Consider the following 18,543-nt stretch of genomic DNA (forward strand, 5'->3'; position numbering starts at 1 on the left):
GTCCTTAAAACAAGTCAAAATGAGGCTCAGTAGTGTGTGTGGCCTCCACGTGCCTGTATGACCTCCCTACAACGCCTGGGCATGCTCCTGATGAGGTGGCGGATGGTCTCCTGAGGGATCTCCTCCCAGACCTGGACTAAAGCATCCGCCAACTCCTGGACAGTCTGTGGTGCAACGTGGCGTTGATGGATGGAGCGAGACATGATGTCCCAGATGTGCTCAATTGGATTCAGGTCTGGGGAATGGGTGGGCCAGTCCATAGCATCAATGCCTTCCTCTTGCAGGAACTGTTGACACACTCCAGCCACATGAGGTCTAGCATTGTCTTGCATTAGGAGGAACCCAGGGCCAACCGCACCAGCATATGGTCTCACAAGGGGTCTGAGGATCTCATCTCGGTACCTAATGGCAGTCAGGCTACCTCTGGCGAGCACATGGAGGGCTGTGCGGCCCCCCAAAGAAATGCCACCCCACACCATGACTGACCCACCGCCAAACCGGTCATGCTGGAGGATGTTGCAGGCAGCAGAACGTTCTCCACGGCGTCTCCAGACTCTGTCACGTCTGTCACGTGCTCAGTGTGAACCTGCTTTCATCTGTGAAGAGCACAGGGCGCCAGTGGCGAATTTGCCAATCTTGGTGTTCTCTGGCAAATGCCAAACGTCCTGCACAGTGTTGGGCTGTAAGCACAACCCCCACCTGTGGATGTTGGGCCCTCATACCACCCTCATGGAGTCTGTTTCTGACCGTTTGAGCAGACACATGCACATTTGTGGCCTGTTGGAGGTCATTTTGCGGGGCTCTGGCAGTGCTCCTCCTGCTCCTCCTTGCACAAAGGCGGAGGTAGCAGTCCTGCTGCTGGTTTGTTGCCCTCCTACGGCCTCCTCCACGTCTCCTGATGTACTGGCCTGTCTCCTGGTAGCGCCTCCATGCTCTGGACACTACGCTGACAGACACAGCAAACCTTCTTGCCACAGCTCGCATTGATGTGCCATCCTGGATGAGTTGCACTACCTGAGCCACTTGTGTGGGTTGTAGACTCCGTCTCATACTACCACTAGAGTGAAAGCACCGCCAGCATTCAAAAGTGACCAAAACATCAGCCAGGAAGCATAGGAACTGAGAAGTGGTCTGTGGTCACCACCTGCAAAACCAGTCCTTTATTGGGGGTGTCTTGCTAATTGCCTATAATTTCCACCTGTTGTCTATTCCATTTGCACAACAGCATGTGACATTTATTGTCAATCAGTGTTGCTTCCTAAGTGGACAGTTTGATTTCACAGAAGTGTGATTGACTTGGAGTTGCATTGTGTTGTATAAGTGTTCCCTTTATTTTTTTGAGCAGTGTAGTTTTTTTGTTATTAGGTTAGAGCTAAAGACCAAAGCAATAGCCATGGCAAAATGCATAGAATTGCAGGAAATTAAGTTTAAGACTGCAAAAATGAATCTCAGCTCCATGGAAAACCACCTAAGCCAGAAAAAACACTGCAGGTATTTAGTCTTCTACTGCGCCATTAACTGACCCAATGTTACATCGCAGCGATTGGTGCTTTAGAAACATGCTGAAGAATGGACTGACTGCTGGGAACATGTCTAGAACTTCATCAGCAAGCTGTTAAACTACCGTAAATAAGTGACAAGATACACGGTTTCAGTGCAGTGCCCAACGTCCCTGTGTTTGTCAGTGAAGCTAGCTAGTAGCAGGCAGGCTACAACAAGCTAAATCAGCTGATTTTTAAATGACTAGCGACCAATATACTTGCACATAATTTGTGCCGGAATCAGGCCTGGAATTTTGTGATGTTAGGGGCAAGGCCATTTGGTCTTCAAGAGGTGCCCAATCTGCCAGGGCACCAAGGCCATCTACTAGATCACCAAGGCCATTAACCAATACAGCCAATTGAAAATAAACACTAGCTATTCTGTTAAGAAAAACTAGTTTATGTAAATATCCATAAAGAATCATTTGTTTGTTGTGTTAGTAAATATTTGTTTTTATTTTCATCGTTTTCTATTAGTTCTTCCTGTGAAGCACATTGCGTTGCATTCCATGTCAGAAATGTGCTGTATAAATGAAGCTTGATTTGATGTCAGTGTAGGTGATAGCGTATGTGTATTGACTACAGTCAGTCATGTTCAGACAGATGCTGACAGGAGGGAGGTGCCAGAATATGTAGCCAAACTGTTATGAGACTTTTAATTATTTATATATATATATATATATTAGTACACGCCAGTCATGTTTGATCAATATAACGTAGAATAATTCATATTAACGTCTAAATGCTTGATTTTGTCATACTCGCGGCACTGTTCATTCAGATAGGAGAGAAAGTCCAGTGCCTGTTCCGCACCACATCACCACCCACCTTGCAATCTGAGCAGAGGCAGTCAATATTCTCAAACTATTTAACCATCAACGCAATTGTTTAAAATCTGGACGTTCTTTATTTTATGAGGCATGTCTTACCGTGTTCTGACCATAGGAATGTTAAGGGGATATGCCATTGAAACCACTGTTCATGTTCTTAACTTTATTTCGTTTTCCAGCAGCCAAAGAGACAATCCTAGTCATATTAACAACCCATGTGGTGTGCTTTGATGAACGATGTTTTCCCACTAATTGCATTTTGGAACGTTCGTGCTTATAGCCTTACTGCCGTGTGCACGTTGCCGTGCTTATAATGTGAAGACATAGCCTAATAGTTTATCAACATTTTAAGATAAACTTTCTGATCTGTTGCATCAGCCTCATTACTTCTTGGCTGACAAAGTAAATGTGGACAGTTCTTCTAACATCTTCAATATGCACCTCGGAATTCAACGGTCACCGTTGCATCCCCGATGTCAGTCTTCACTAGTTGCCTACTTCGAAGTTGCGATGCCTGTGAAAAGGGCCCGATCACGTGACGGGCATTGGCTAATAAGAATTGAGAAATCTGAGAGAGCCATGTGAGTGAGAGGTGCTTCGGAGCAGGGCGATTGGCAGCCGGAAGAAGGGAATTATAATTATTGTATTCAGCCCAAGGGCATAACGGCCACTTTGGCCCCAAGGCATGGATTTCTTTAGGGGGCAATACGGCCACACATGGGGTCATCGATGGACATGGCAATTCGAGGCTTGACAGAAGTAGAGATGTCTTTTACTTTCTCACTGTCTATCAGTGTCTATTTCTACCCCTGTGCCTGTGTTTCATAGAAAGAGTAATGTACAAGAGTAATGTGCTTGCGAATAATTTTGGAATATTGATAAACAGCAGTTGGGATGTCAAGTGCGCATCGTCTCAATGCTCATTTTGGCCTAAACACTTGCAGACTAGCGTGATCACTATCGAACGCAACAGCAAATGGCCACTCGATAAATTGCTTAGGGGTCAAGTGTTCAGTAATGAGATTCAGCTAATGACTGCGGTAGATAGAACTTCATTGCCCCCTAGTGGTCATATGCAATAGGACCATATTCTGCATTGTGAATTCACGTGGAATTTTATGGTTTTTAACGGATTTTTTATTTATTTTTTTGCTGTTTTAAACGGCAAGAAAATGTTTCACTTTTTCACATCCCTATCTTACAGCCACTCTCCTTCTGGCCCTCTCTCTGTTATCAGCCCGAAAGAGAGAGAGAGCTGCTGGACTCTTATCAGCCTGAAATGAGGGAGAGCGGGAGGGAGGGGGAGAGAGCTGCTGGACTCTGTTATCAGCCCGAAAGGAGAGGAGGAGGGGGAGGGAGAGGGAGGGAGCTGCTGGTCTGCATGTGAATGAGTCCTCACTGAGTGATGTCACTCGGCCCCTGAGATAACAGCCGTGAGGGGGGAGGTTTATGACCCGTTGGCTCACATTGCCGTGGCAACCACCCTGCATGTTTTACACATCCCGCTCAGGCCCTCTCTCTGTCGGTGTGTATCGGTCCACTGTAACACATGCGTGTGAAAGAGAGCTAGTGCTCGTGGATGGCTGCTTAGCCTTTCTGAATGACAGACAGCCCGCCTCCGCAGATAGAGGGAGAGAACGAGAGGAAAGGAAATTAAAGGGAGGGAACGAGGAGGAGGGTGAGAATGAGGTAAAGGTATGACAGACACCTGTATCAACACCCCCCGTAACTGGCTTTCATAAATCTACTTCCTTGGTCGGTTCTCAGGCAGGCAGGGCTGTAACCAGGGTCTGAGTTTTAGTGAGGTCAGGACAGAGAAAGTTGAAGCTCATTTACTGCATTTCTATACAATTTAAAAACTCTAAAATGCTATTTGGAGAAGAGCAAAAAGAAAAAATGGCCCCAGACAATATCACATTGGTTGCTGTAGCTTCATTCACCTCAGTCGATCTACAAACACATAGGCTATTAGCTATACAATTAGCCGCTATACAATTAGCCGCTACACATGAAGTAACATTAACTCAGCACCGAGACTACAAACTATAATTTAATACATACAGAGGAATCTGTTTTATTAACAAAAAGTAACAACCTTTCTTCAGTTTTAAAGCTAATTTCGTGCATTTCTACACATTTAGTGATGACTTATGCCATGTTAATATGACATCTGAGTGAGACTGACTAACAACATCAAAGGGGTCCCCTGGAGGTCAGGGCACCTGGGCACGTTCCCTGCGTGTCTGGTCGGTAATTCGGCCATGATTACTACACTCTCTTAGAAAAAAGGTGCTATCTAGAACCAAAAAGGGTTCACAGGAGAAGCCTTTGAAGAACCCTTTTTGGTTCCAGGTAGAACCCTTTACACAGAGGGTTCTACATGGAACCAAAAGGTGTTCTATGGGGACAGCCGAAGAACCCTTTTGGAAGAAAATAAATGATAGGAGTGTACAAGTTTAGATAGATGGCTAGATTTAACTGACATGGGCGAATTGAGTGACTGTCAGGGACATATAACAAGAGGAAAACTGCTGATGCACAACAGTTTCGAAATTGCACCTTGTGTATTCTGCTATTCTAATGCTCAACAGTCCCCGGCTGAGTTCCTAAAAAGACATTCAAATTTGAAAAAAATTACCAAGGTCCGGTCCTCAGTGTCCTCATATGTAGTTATGGCCCTGCAGGCAGGTATTGTGGTCTGTGTACTGGTTGCCTGGAAGTGAGTGTGGGGCAGTAAGTAACAGAACAGGGGCAATTCCATGTTAAGAGTGATGCTGAGACAAAAACCAATGATTGCAAAGTTAAAGAAACCATACAACTTCATCCACAAGGACTACTTTTAACAATTTCCATAGAATATTTTACAGAAACACATTTACTTGAACAGTGCATATGCAATGTTTGGTAACAGAATGACGGCACCAACAGCACCAAACTTTGCATCTGCACTGTTCTTCAAGTAAATGTGTTACAAGTATTTATTTGCAATCATCGGTTTTTGTTTGACACATATATACATTTTTTAAAGTGAAAAATCTGAGTCTCAGCATCACTCCGTTACCATGGAAATGCCCACAGCCCCTTCAAAGAAAAAAATTGGTCTTTCTCCTCTTTCTCCCCTGTCATTTGTAATTCTCCCACTCCAAACCACACATTTTTCTTATAGTCTGGATGTGAATGGTCTAAAACTAGCTTTTATGAGTGATTGTGTCAATTATGTTTACTGTTGACTCTGGCCGTGCCACTGTAATCCTATGTGGATAATGGCTATGGGTTTGTATTTCTGTCGATCTCCCTTCAGCACTGTACTGTAGAGCCTACATGTGGAATCACTGCCCACCTGCCACCTCTCCCTCTCCTCTCCTGTGTCCTAAGCCTAGGATCTAACAGGCGGCTTTCAATATATACAATTCATTTTCCGGATGATTTTTCTTGTGATCAGAAAATATACATGTTCTCAGGGGGACGAATGTTTAGACGCTAGGCTCCCCCCCCACCCCCAACTGTACTCTATTTTCTTAAAAGAAATGACTTCTTTCCCATTTTGCATTCCATAAGCATACGTGCTAACACGTCTGGATGGAAGGTTTCGTCAATGGCGTGCCGATGTGGCCATTTGACAGCCAAACAATTGTTATTATTTAAAAAAATTCAAGTGTTAATTCTCCATCAGTGCTTTGAAAAGGGCCAGCGTGTAACGGGTGGGTAGGGTCTCAATCCCCCCAGCCAGCCCGTTGCTTTTGGAACTCTTCATGCGAGCAGTCTCGCGTCGCAAGCAAAAAAGCTGTAAAAATAGAAATGTTCGAACCACACTTTTTCACTCTTTTAATGAAGAATTTTCGAAGCCTCTGGCTCGTTTCAAGTCGCTGGGTCCTGTCTGACTGCTGTATCCAGGCGTTAGGGGGACAGAAATAGGGCCTTCATCACTGTTTAATCCGTTCTGTCTAAACTCTCTGGTTGGAGTGCCGTGTTGTCTTTGGCCTGGTGTAGCGAAGTCTGTCTGCTGATGCGGCACATGCACACACGGCCCATGTGCGAGTCATCACCGTCCCGCCATCTGGAGGGCCCTCATGCAGCCTCATTTATACCAGTTCTTCATTCCCTTATTTTCCCATGCCCATTGGTAGCTCACTCACCTCACGGCACATATGCTCTTTTGGTTCCATATTAAGCTTCAAATATCCTACTTAAACCAGAGTTAAGTGTGAAATCTCTGTTATAGGGCTGGTTGCCCGGATACAGACTAAGCATTATCCTGGACTAAAAAGGACATTAACTGGAGAATCCCTTCGAGTTGCGAGAGCGTTTGTGTGTTTTCTTCAGTCCTCTTGCTAGTAGGTTTGAAATGCTCACCAATCACCATTTTCCCTGTACAGTAGGCAACTTTCAACCTGTCACAAGGTGATTGACTCTGTCGTTATGTAAGCATTTCGTTAGATGTATACCATGCATATCACTTACGACTAATAAAACTTGAAACTCTTATTGGACCTGCATACAGCCATAATAGGATAAGTAATGCACTTCCTTGTCTGGCATTCCTGCCTCTCCCTCCCTGCCTGCCTCGGTGACATGGGCCTTCCTTTGTCCTCAGTAATAAGGTTACAGGAAGGCCTGGCTACCGCGGTAGCTCGCTCCAGCCCCACAGGAATCCTTAACACTCCTAGACCTGACTAGCTCATTTGTGTTCTGGAATACTCTGCATTTTTTTCAAGGATCCAACATTCTGGCCTTTTTTCATTGTTTTTCATTTTTTTTTTAAATCTTCTCGTGTGTCTGGATTTATTTGTCGAGCTGGCCCTAATCCCCTTCGCTGTGAGCTGAACTGTCATGGTTCTACACGTTGGGTTCAGTTACTTGTTTGAGACACAGTTTGCTCTTTCTCATTTTCTGACTGGCTTAACTCAGCGTCCTCGGTCCTTCCCTCCCAACTGACAGACGTCAGCCATTTTACTGTGTTGGTGCTCTTGATGACTTTGATAAACATGCCTCTGAGTGCCAGATGTGAGTTTTCCCCTCCCTGGTCAAACAAGGGCACAACAGTGACTGTGGTGGTGCAAAGGTCCAAGAAAATCCTTCGCCCACCCACTTGGACCGACCAACTTATTGTAATTCTCCCTTTTTCACAACCTCCCTTTTTCTTGCTTCTTCACTCTCTCCCCCTCTCTCTCTCCCCCTCCTCCCCCCCTCTATTCTCCCTTCATTTCCCTCTCTCCTTCTCCCTCTCCTTCCCTCATGCTGGTCTGAGGATGGGGGTGGATAGGTGGGCCCCAGCGTCGGCCATGAAAGAATGCAGTTAAAGTCCTGTTTTATCTGCTCTCCCTCCGAGCTGGAGGTCTAAGAAGCATCTGGTCCCTCCGACATGCCAAACACAAAAGCCCTGAATGGGCAGCAGAACTTATAAGGAAGCAATACGAATCAATTCTGCGTTGTTGGTCAAGTCCAAGAAATACCTTTTTACCCAAGTGCGTCACCTTATTGAGTGGGTTGGCCTGGGGAATGTTCTGGAAGTATTTTGAAATGAAGAGGAGCAGCAGTATTACTGCTGTTTGTGATAACGATGACAATTGTTTAGTACTGTACATCGGTTTGTTGCGTTTTGCTCTCTTCCTTCCATTCTTTGGTGTTCAGTGCGGAACAAAAGCCTAGCTGTTTGAAAAAGAAAACAAATACTTAAAGGGATACTTTGGGATTTTGGCAATGAGGTCCATACTGGACATTAACATAAAAATGGTATCCACAAGTTCATCTGACTCTGGGGAAGTAGATATAATCCTGAAGTATCCCTTTTAAAGACATCCTCCTGTGATTTTTGAACTTTTACTGTTGAAAAGGGATATCCCAAGTATAAATACAGTTTAAAAAATGTACACACACTAAAGGGTAGAAAACATTTGTTTTGAGGAACTGCAAACTTCAAGGAGTTGGTCTGATGGGAATCCGTGATGTCATCGGCCTCCCCTCTTGCTTCAGGAACAATAGAGAACAAAAGAGTAAAGTACTGGGCCGTACGCACTACCCTCTGTAGTGCCTTGCGGTCGGAAGCCAAGCAGTTGCCATACCAGGCAGTGATGCAACCAGTCAGGATGCTCTCGATGGTGCAGCTGTAGAATTTTTTGAGGATCTGAGGACCCATGCCAAATCTTTTCAGTCTCCTGAGGGGGAATAGGCTTTGTCGTGCCCTCTTCGGAAAGTATTCAGACCCCTTGACTTTTTCACATTTTGTTACGTTACAGCCTTATTTTGAAATGGATTAAATAGTTTTTTCCCCCCTCATCAATCTACACACAATACCCCAAAATGACCAAGCAAAAACAGTTTTTTTTAAAAGAAATGTTTGCAAAGAAATACGGAAATATCACATTTACATAAGTATTCTGACCCTTTACTCAGTACTTTGTTGACGCACCTTTGGCAGCGATTACAGTCTTTTTGGGTATGACGCTACAAGCTTGGCATACCTGTATTTGGGGAGTTTCTCCCATTCTTCTCTGCAGATCCTCTCAAGCTCTGCCAAAGAGTTCAATCTTGTTTTCATGAGACCAGAGACTCTTGTTTCTCATGGTCTGAGAGTCCTTTAGGTGCCTTTTGGCAAACGCCAAGCAGGCTGTCATGTACCTTTTACTGAGGTGACGTCCGTCTGGCCACTCTACCATAAAGGCCTGATTGGTGGTGCTGCAGAGATGGTTGTCCTTCGGGAAGGTTCTACCATCACCACAGAGAAACTCTGGCGCTCTGTCAGAGTGCCCATCGGGTTCTTGGTCACCTCCCTGACCAAGGCCCTTTCCCCCCGATTGCTCAGTTTGGCCGTGCGGCCAGCTCTAGGAAGAGTCCTGGTGGTTCCAAACTTCTTCCATTTTTAAGAATAATGGAGGCCACCGTGTTCTTGGACATTCAATATTGAATAAAACATGTTTGTACCCTTCCCCAGATCTGTGCCTGAACATAATCCTGTCTCGGAGCTCTACGGACAATTCGTTCGACCTCATGTCTTGGTATTTGCTCTGACATAATAATAATAATAATAATAATAATAATAATAATAATAATAATAATAATTGGTCATTTAGCAGACGCTCTTATCCAGAGCGACTTACATGCACTTTCAACTGTGGGACCATTATATAGACCGGTGTGTGCCTTTCCAAATCATGACCAATCAGTTGAATTTACCACAGGTGGACTCCAATCAAGTTGTAGAAACATCTCAAAGATGATCAATGGATCCAGGATGCACCTGAGCTCAATGTCGAGTCTCATATCAAAGGTCTGAATACTTATGTAAATAAGGTATTTCTGTGTTCTATTTTTAATACATTTGCTAACATTTCTAAAACCCTGTTTTCGCTTCGTCATTATGGGGTATTGTGTGTAGATTGAGGGAAAAAACATATTTCATTCATTTTAGAATAAGGCTGTAACGTAACAAAATGTGGAAAAAGGGAAGGGGTTTGAATACTTTCCGAATGCACTGTAGATGGTAGCGGGGTGAATAGGCAGAGGTTTGGGTGGCTGTTGTCGTCAGCAAACTTGATGATTAAGTTGGAGACGTGCATGACACCGCAGTCATGGGTGAACAGGGAGTATAGGAGGGGACTGAGCATGCACCCCTATGATATAGGAGGGGACTGAGCCTGCACCCCTATGATAGAGGAGGGGACTGAGCCTGCACCCCTATGACCCCGTGTTGAGGATCAGCGTTGCAGAGGTGTTGTTGCCTACCTTCACCTCTTGGGGTCGTCCCATCAGGAAGTCCAGGACTGATAGATTAATTTGTATTTTAAGAATAATGACTAAAGGATTTCACCCCAAATACAGTATAAATGTGTAAACGGTGTTAGAATTATAATGTAGTGTCAACCCACTAACAGAGGGGGGCGGGACTAAACATTCCAGGGTGAAGGAGAAGGCGGAAACTGTTTAAGAAAGCCTCCTAAAGGTGGGCGGAGCAAAGTGCCTTTGTGTGTCAAGGGGTATAAAACAGTATGTATGGATTTTGGGCGCCAGAGCTCTCCATGAATAAAAATACAGATAATTCTTGCTGGTTGTGGACCTTGAATCATTTATGATTAAAACCAGGGCCTTACAACCCTTGGTAATGATTTCAAGCTTAGGTTGAATTAGAGAGAAATTCTCGTGACAAGGACCCAGTTGCACAGAGAGAGGTTCAGACCCAGGGTCCTGAGCTTGGAGGGCACTATGGTGTTGAAGGCTGAGCTGTAGTCGATGAACAGCATTCTTACATAGGTATTCCTCTTGTGCAGTGCAATGGCGATTGCGACGTCCGTGGATCTGTTGGGGCTGTATGCAAAGTATGCAATTTGTAGTGGGTCTAGGGTATCAGGTAAGATGGTGATATGGTCCTTCACTAGCCTCTCAAAGCACTTCATGATTACAGAAGTGAGTGCTACGGGGTGAAAGTCATTTAGTTCAGTTAGCTTCGCTTTCTTGGGTACAGGACAAATGGTAGACACCTTGAAGCAAGTGGGGATAACCTACTGGGATAGTGAGAGATTTAATACAGTGGGGGAAAAATGTATTTAGTCAGCCACCAATTGTGCAAGTTCTCCCACTTAAAAAGTTGAGAGAGGCCTGTAATTTTCATCATAGTCAACTATGACAGACAAAATGAGATTTTTTTTCTCCAGAAAATCACATTGTACGACTTTTAATGAATTTATTTGCAAATTGTGGTGGAAAATAAGTATTTGGTCAATAAAAAAAGTTTCTCAATACTTTGTTATATACCCTTTGTTGGCAATGACACAGGTCAAACGTTTTCTGTAAGTCTTCACAAGGTTTTCACACACTGTTGCTGGTATTTTTGCCCATTCCTCCATGCAGATCTCCTCTAGAGCAGTGATGTTTTGGGGCTGTCGCTGGGCAACACGGACTTTCAACTCCCTCCAAAGATTTTATATGGGGTTGAGATCTGGAGACTGGCTAGGCCACTCCAGGACCTTGAAATGCTTCTCACGAAGCCACTCCTTCGTTGCCCGGGCGGTGTGTTTGGGATCATTGTCATGCTGAAAGACCCAGCCACGTTTCATCTTCAATGCCCTTGCTGATGGAAGGAGGTTTTCACTCAAAATCTCACGATACATGGCCCCATTCATTCTTTCCTTTACACGGATCAGTCGTCCTGGTCCCTTTGCAGAAAAACAGCCCCAAAGCATGATGTTTCCACCCCCATGCTTCACAGTAGGTATGGTGTTCTTTGGATGCAACACAGCATTCTTTGTCCTCCAAACACGACTGAGTTGAGTTTTTACCAAAAAGTTCTATTTTGGTTTCATCTGACCATATGACATTCTCCCAATCCTCTTCTGGATCATCCAAATGCACTCTAGCAAACTTCAGACGGGCCTGGACATGTACTGGCTTAAGCAGGGGGACACGTCTGGCACTGCAGGATTTGAGTCCCTGGCGGCGTAGTGTGTTACTGATGGTAGGCTTTGTTACTTTGGTCCCAGCTCTCTGCAGGTCATTCACTAGGTCCCCCCGTGTGGTTCTGGGATTTTTGCTCACCGTTCTTGTGATCATTTTGACCCCACGGTGTGAGATCTTGCGTGGAGCCCCAGAGCGAGGGAGATTATCAGTGGTCTTGTATGTCTTCCATTTCCTAATAATTGCTCCCACAGTTGATTTCTTCAAATCAAGCTGCTTACCTATTGCAGATGCAGTCTTCCCAGCCTGGTGCAGGTCTACAATTTTGTTTCTGGTGTCCTTTGACAGCTCTTTGGTCTTGGCCATAGTGGAGTTTGGAGTGTGACTGTTTGAGGTTGTGGACAGGTGTCTTTTATACTGATAACAAGTTCAAACAGGTGCCATTAATACAGGTAACGAGTGGAGGACAGAGGAGCTTCTTAAAGAAGAAGTTACAGGTCTGTGAGAGCCAGAAATCTTGCTTGTTTGTAGGTGACCAAATACTGATTTTCCACCATAATTTGCAAATAAATTCATTAAAAATCCTACAATGTGATTTTCTGGATTTTTTTCCCTCAATTTGTCTGTCATAGTTGACGTGTACCTATGATGAAAATTACAGGCCTCTCATCTTTTTAAGTGGGAGAACTTGCACAATTGGTGGCTGACTAAATACTTATTTTCCCCACTGTATGTCCGTAAACACTCCAGCCAGCTGGTCTGCACATGCTCTGAAAACGCAGCTAGGGATGCCATCTGGGCCAGCAGCCTTGCGAGGGTTAACACGCTTAAATGTCTTACTCACGTTGGCCACGGAGATCGAGAGCACATAGTCCTCATGAGCAGTGTGGGGGCCCGCGTCGGCGGCTTTGTATTTTGTTTGAAGCGGGCGTAGGTGTTTAGCTTGTCCGGAAGTGAGGCGTCGGTTTCCACGATGTGGGTGGCTTTCCCTTTATAATGCGTGATTATCTGGAGTCCCAACAAGTTGTTCAGGTTTTGAGTGAAATAAAGGATCTTGCGTGCTCCTTCCGGCGTGGCATATGACCGCTCTATCAAAATTGATTCAACATTCCTGTGCTTATCTGATGGAATGTGAATATGTGCTGGTGGCATGCACTTGCGGTTTGTTAGTCGCCTGAAATTGAAAAATCAATTTGGTGTCTATTCTTTTCTGTCTTGTTTTCCTCTTCCCTTCCTTCACCCCCCCCCCTTCCACCCTTCTCGGTTTCGTACCTCTCTGGGCATCCTGTTCAGCATGTTTAATTTGGGCATTCCTTTACTCGCAGACAAAACAATCCAAGAACTCTCAGAGCGAGCCACAGCCCCCTCTTATCCCCCCCGCTAATCACTCACAGGAAATGGGCTCCCATGCAAACTAGCCCCAGCGCAAAAGAACCCTGTGTGTGTATTTTAATGTCCTGAAATGTTAAGTTAAGGAAATTGAACATGATCTCTCCCCCCGCTCACTTTCTTTCTCCCTTGCTCTCTCCCTTGCTTTCTGTCTCGTTACATAGCGGTCTGGCTTGCAATCCTTTTTCTTTATATACATTTTTTTCCCCCTGTTGTTTTGAACTGATCTAGCCCTTTTCTCTCCATTTATTTATTGTCTCTAAATGAAATTGAGTGCTTCGGTACTTAGTCGTATCAGTCATTTGGGCAACCTGAAAGGATATTTTGCATACTCAGTGACGCAATTACGGATCAAGTGCCCACGTCAAGTGTACATAATTGTAGCTCAAACCTCACAGGGTCAATCCTCTGCCTTTCTGATATCCTGTATAGCAGGGCTGCCCAACCCTCTTCCTGGAGATCCACTGTCCTGTAGGTTTTCAGTCCAACCCTAATTTAGCATATCTGATTCAGCTAGTTAAGGTCTTGTTGAGCAGCTAATAAGTAGAATCAGGTGTGTTAAATTAGGGTTGGACTGAAAACCCACAGGATGGTAGATCTCCAGGAAGAGGGTTGGGCAGCCCTGGTGTATAGCCTGTATACTATCACTCCATGCTGGAGGCCTTACATAACATACCCCGACTGGCATGTAGAACGCAACTTAATTCTGTTACATCTGTGATGGGCCGATTTACTTTGGATTTCAGAGATCTGCCAGTAAGAAAAAGAGGGTACTGATCCAGAAAGATTTGATCCTGTGATATCAACAAATATGTCTCCTGGTTTGAGCTAAAACTGTACAGTGTCAGAAGACTGATGAACTAGGAGAGGTCATTTTATAATGGCCACCCACAAACTACCTGAGAAGATGTACTCGTTAAGTGTAAATTCTTCGATATGTGATTTGCTGCTCTGTACTCGGAACAGAGTACGACGAGATTAGAAACCAGCTCGCTCTGAGGGAGGTAGGGGTGGCTAGGTTTGCGCGTTTGGTAGTTGGTGGTACCAGCCGTGACAATATTTGTGTGAAATCTCTCCCCTTAGGACTCACGCCAGGTGGGCCAGAGGGTCTGGCTGGTTTGATGTGCACGGGGAAAAGTGTGTGTGTGTGGGACAGACGAGGGGCTTAGAAATATGCACACCAGTAGAGTGCTTTATCAGCCTGGATTTGACTTGTGTGTCAGAGGCCAGATATTGATTAGTTCTTTAAGGCGGCTCAATGTTGTTTTAATAAAGGTCCCAAAATGTGGTGGTTCTAGCTCTGTCCTTCATGCTGTACCTTGCCCCCTGGCGTAATCATAGAAAGGGAAAATGTCTTAAGAAAACGTGGTGTACTTTCTGAAGCTGTCTTTCTGTTAGTGGTCATAGTTTAACTTGTAAACAGTGTAATAATACTGCCTATTCAGCTGACCTAGAGGGTGGATCCATGTCCACGAGAGTAAAGGATGAGGGCCGGAAAGGTAGCAATGCCTGTTGAGGCCCGCAACTTGGAGTCAACGTTGAGACAACGTTGTGTGGTCATTTGTGTGTTTTCTGGGATCCTTGTGACAAAACTGACTGATGCATCACCTTAAAAGTTAAACCGCATGTCCAGTATGCGTAACATGATTCAGCAGATCTGTTTTGTTTATTCAATGACTGTACTATGTGAGAGCTCGTGAATTTACCATGAGCTGCCCAATACTAAGGGTTTATCCTTGAATTTGCAACAGCCCTGTAACGAATGCTGTGCTGGGGTAGTGCTACTGCAGGCATGGTGGTGGTCCACATTAAATAAGTCTGTGTGTATGTCTGTAGTTACCAGTGTACTGTAGGGGGGGGGTGACCTTGAAACGGTCCTCCTGTTATTTCTGTCTTTCTTTTGTTTGTCTGTGAGAACTTGTGTTCCCTCAAACTTTCCTCTCTCCTCACTGCCATATTTCCTTTTCTCCGTCATGAGAGGGATTTTTTCAACTCCTCTTCCCCACTTGAAAATCCATACCAGACATATAGTCTTAGCGGTGGATTCTTTGTGCTTAATGAAACATGGAATGCTACTGCACAAAACTGGTTCATGTGTCAGAAATGAAAAATATCCTGATCTTCTGTGGCAATCCATGGTTGAGAGGAGAAGTAGTGCTCGATGTAGGGCCAGAATGGAATGAATGGAGCACCGTTGTGTTGGGCCAGGTCAGCCAAAAACTATTGTCTGGTCATGCATGAGGCCATTGCTGAGCAACAAAATGTGGCACATATCTGACCGACTTCTCTGTCCTCAGACCACCTCTAGCCAATGGCTGCATTTTCACAGGCAGCCCAATGCTGATCTTTTGCCCAGTTGTTGGTCTTTTGAGCAATCAGATCAAAAGGGCTACCTGTGTAAACACAGGCAAGATGCCTCCGTATGAATGGGTCATTTTACACTGATCCCATTTGTCAGTTGACTACCAAGCACAACAATGGTGAAAGGATGCTATGAATCATTACTATGGTAGAATCTGAGGAACTCATACTATCGTTTGCCCTCTGTGTGTTTTTCCTCAGGTTATAGGGCTTGTGGATGGAGCTCCATAGTGAAACCACCTGGAGACAGAGAGGCCTCATTTACCAGCTGCATAGCACCCAACAAGAGGATGTACCCATAGAAAGTAAGTTTAGTGTGTGTGTGTGTGTGTGTGTGTGTTTGATTGTCTGTGTCAAGACTGAGTACATTTAAGATTACAGTATCTATATCCTAGTTCCTGTATTTGTTCAGTGTGTGTGTGTGTTTGTCAAGACTGTGTTTCGTATCCTTACCGGATCTACATCTGTAGAGATTATATTTTTGTGTGTGTGTGTGTGCTCTTGTGCCCAAATGTTTGTGTGTGTTGGCACTCCCGTGCCCATACCTGTGTGGCAAATAGTTTTTTTCGTCCAGCTGCTCAGTTGGAAGAGGAAACGCAGTGTGAATTTGGTAGGAAGGTTCCGGATTCCAAGGCCGGTCCTTACCTCTGAACCCTTTGTAAGCCTGTTTCCTGGCTGGGCAGTGTTGCACTAAAGCTGGTGCTGTGCTTCCTTCCCTATACCCTTAGGTCAGCGAGGAGTGTCACACATACACATGCAGTGCAGGGTTGCCAGGTCTAGCAAAAAACGCATAACCCAAATACCACTCAACCCGCCCACAAGGCCTGAAATCTGTTGCCACATTTATCCAACCCTTTTTCCATAACGTTATCGCGCAAATTAAGAATGAATTTCGATGTAACTTGTAACGATGTAAGAAGCAAAATTTGGTTTTTCATCAAAATGCTACTTTAAAAAACGATTGTTAGGCCATTTCTGCCGCCGTTATGTGCCAGATGTTAGGACTACAATGTACAAACTGTTATAAATGGCCTATTTGCGAGATTGACTTTCAATGAGATACTACATCTGGGTTTATGATTGTAATTAAACTTTGCTTAGCTAGATGCAAGTAGCCTATTACTTTATTTGTATTTTATAATGTTTTTCTATTTTTCTATTTCAAAAACACAATTGCTAATGTTATGCCATGTCTTTTTTTTTCTGAAACAGTGGCCTATATCTAATTTCAGATAGCTTACAGTAGCCTAGGCAAGATGTAGGTAAGCTGAACGATTTAGAAGCTTGCTTAGTTCAAATTGACAGACTAATTTATTTAACATGAATAGCAAGGCAATATCTAGGTAAGAAGTGCTTGTTTTTCCCAATAGCCTGCTGGAACAGGCTACTGAGGATGGGGTCGTAATTTCAGTCACTGAATTAAATATTAATAATATGTGTATGAACTGAATATGCTTGTCAACAACAGCCAGTTTATTTTGTTATATATATTTTTAACCTGTAGCCTAATCTGACTGACTGTTACGTCAATCTAATGCCTTCTAACAGCTGATCGGTAATTGTTATAGAGCTGTTACCATGATCACAATTGATAACTTCCAATTTAATTAACTAAACATGGCCATTAATAATTGCATAATAACACTAGTCTACAATAAACTGAAGTTATAGGCTATTTATTACATCTGTTTGCCAGCTCCAGGTAGGCTACACAAGTGGCACAAATTGATTTGCAATGGCTCCAGTGATATCGTCATTTCAAAATATTTATTGTATTCAATGCTAGGCTACAGTAGCCTACAATGGCATAGAAATTAATAGCCTACTTGATGGCCAACAGATGCAAATATATCATTTTCCACATTTAATGTCAGTTTCATTGTGGACTTTTCCTCATAGCAGAAGCACGCGAGGGCGTTCCATAACTTCCATTTAAAATGTCCACTCACGCAGCGCTCGAGACCCAATAACTGAGCATGCGTAAAAACCCTTAGCTTGACACAGTTTTCCTTAAGCAAAGTTGACATTAGAATGCAGTTTAAACCTCCTTCGTACGAATGTATCTAATGCGCTCTAGTTTGCCCAGTTGTTTTCCAGTGCTTTGGCGCCGTTCTTTCTTGATGCGCATCAGTTTTAGCATGTTAATATGTTTCATGGAAAATGCTATCCGGGATTCTTGGGACGTCCATATCCCATTTTTAAAGTTGACATTTTAAAATGGTTACGGTAATGGTTAGGGTTTAGGGTAGGGACGTCCCAAAGATCCCGGATAGCGCTGAGCGTTCGAAATGGGTGTCTCCATAATGACAATCTAAATAGCCTACTTACTGTCACCATGTGTGCTTGCTGCTCTGTCTCCTCAACTCACGTGACTCAGCTGCCTGCTGCACTGCTCTCTGAACACACACACCCTCCGGCTCTCCCCCTCCCCACCACTCACTCAGCAACAGGCTGCCTCACTGCCTGATAGTCAGCAGCAGCAGGTCACATTGAAATATATATTATTATTTTTTAAAGAGAAATGCCATGGCTGCCGCAGTGCAATTTAGAAGTAGCCCAAAAACCCGCAACCCGCGAGCAATAGATTTTCACAATGCGACATGGTTTTCAAAGTAGCCCAATTTGCGGGAAAACCACGGACATGGCAACCCTGGTGCAGTGACACACACACACACACAAATACAGAGCACAGCTTACACGGTGTCGAGACACACACACACACAGCGCCGGCTCACACGGTGTCGAGACACACACAGAGCGCCGGCTCACACGGATGCCCTCAATAACACCCTCCCAGTAACGCTCTCTCTCCGTAAAACTAACTCAGCACTGGGAAAATGTGTCACTAACTGTCCAAGTCAAGTCTACTCAGGCTGCAGGCACGGTCTGCTTCAGCATGCTAGTAACTGTGGATAGTATCTATGAATACTTTATCTATGGAGAGTGGTACATTTAAGCAATAAGGCCCAAAGGGGTGTGGTATATGGCCAATATACCACGGCTAAGGGCTCTTCTTATACACCACGCAACGCGGA

The 18,543-nt window shown here is 44.4% G+C and overlaps 1 protein-coding gene across 1 annotated transcript in view; it reads left to right on the top strand.

Annotated features, from left to right (window-relative positions):
• LOC121538977 (leucine zipper protein 1) overlaps positions 1–18,543 on the top strand; it is a 74,903-nt gene that overhangs the window by 12,310 nt on the left and 44,050 nt on the right. Inside the window, exon 2 of the mRNA XM_041847139.1 lies at positions 15,710–15,813. The gene's annotated coding sequence lies outside the window, so the exon portion shown is untranslated. The remainder of the gene's footprint in view (positions 1–15,709; positions 15,814–18,543) is intronic.

Source organism: Coregonus clupeaformis, unplaced genomic scaffold (assembly GCF_020615455.1).
Source record: "Coregonus clupeaformis isolate EN_2021a unplaced genomic scaffold, ASM2061545v1 scaf0007, whole genome shotgun sequence".
Classification (NCBI taxonomy): domain Eukaryota; kingdom Metazoa; phylum Chordata; class Actinopteri; order Salmoniformes; family Salmonidae; genus Coregonus; species Coregonus clupeaformis.